The sequence below is a fragment of the Belonocnema kinseyi genome, chromosome 5 (assembly GCF_010883055.1).
Source record: "Belonocnema kinseyi isolate 2016_QV_RU_SX_M_011 chromosome 5, B_treatae_v1, whole genome shotgun sequence".
Taxonomy (NCBI): Eukaryota; Metazoa; Arthropoda; class Insecta; order Hymenoptera; family Cynipidae; genus Belonocnema; species Belonocnema kinseyi.
In genome coordinates this window covers 14,965,681-14,966,724 of record NC_046661.1, presented here as the reverse complement: position 1 = coordinate 14,966,724, position 1,044 = coordinate 14,965,681, and the positions used below count along the sequence as shown (strand labels likewise).

General features: G+C 36.3%; 1 protein-coding gene across 1 annotated transcript in view; it reads right to left on the bottom strand.

The window, feature by feature from the left end:
* LOC117173543 (LARGE xylosyl- and glucuronyltransferase 2-like) overlaps nucleotides 1-1,044 on the bottom strand; it is a 418,028-nt gene that overhangs the window by 35,479 nt on the left and 381,505 nt on the right. The window lies entirely within an intron of this gene.

The window sequence follows — 1,044 nt, the reverse complement described above, 5'->3', positions numbered from 1 at the left end:
TTGTGGTGTCCTATAGCTTCATCTCCGAATTGTCTCCTAAAATAGTCTCTGAAAGCCTCTAGTATTCCGTCTGCATCATATACCATTTCCCCCCTACTGTTTTTTATGTTGACAATTTCTGTACTTTTGTTTCCTTTCATTTTTTTATAGAGGAGTTTCCTGCTTCCTTTAAAGTCGTTTTGTATTTTTATCTCTTCTTCTGCTCTAATTGTATCTTTACTTTCTTTAACTAATCGTTTAAGTATCCTGTTTTCGCGTCTATAATCATTTCTGCCTCCAATTCTTTCCTCATTGCTAAGACCTGCGATGTTCAAAGTTCTCTTGTACGCTTCTCTTTTTGCTTTTTGGGCAGCCTGAATTTCATCATTCCACCACGCATCACCAGAATTTCTTCCTACAACTGCGGTACCACACACTTCGATCGTACATCTAACAAGGATATCCCGTAACATTGTCCAGGCGCCCTCTATATTTTTGTTTTTTATACTGTCCTCCCATGTTGCCCTATCTATGCTTTCGATTATCTTATTTTGGAAATCTATTCGCATATCCGGTTTCTATAGGTTCTCAATTTTGATACGCGTTTGTTTTGCTTTCTTGGTTTTCTTTTTTCTCCATCCCCGACCTAAGTTAATTTTTGAGATTAAAAGGTAATGATCAGTATTACATTCAGGACCCCTCGTGACTCTTGTATCTTTGACTAACTCCCTTATTCTTTCATCCGCAACAACAAAGTTAATTATCCTGCGGCTATTTCCTTTAGACCAGGTGTACATGTGGATCATTTTATGCCTAAACCAAGTATTTGTAATAAAGGACCCCTTTCTAAGCGTAGACCAACTAATTTATCTCCGTTATAGTTTGTTCTTGGATCCCCAAAATTACCTGATACTCTTTCGGTATCCTGATTTTGGATGCCCACCCAGATCCTCAAAAATCCGACAAACTTCTAATTAAAAACAGAAAATAACTATAGAGTAAAACAACATCTAATTATAATATAAGTTGAGCAAAATGAATAAATCGAATTTTGCCTATAGAATT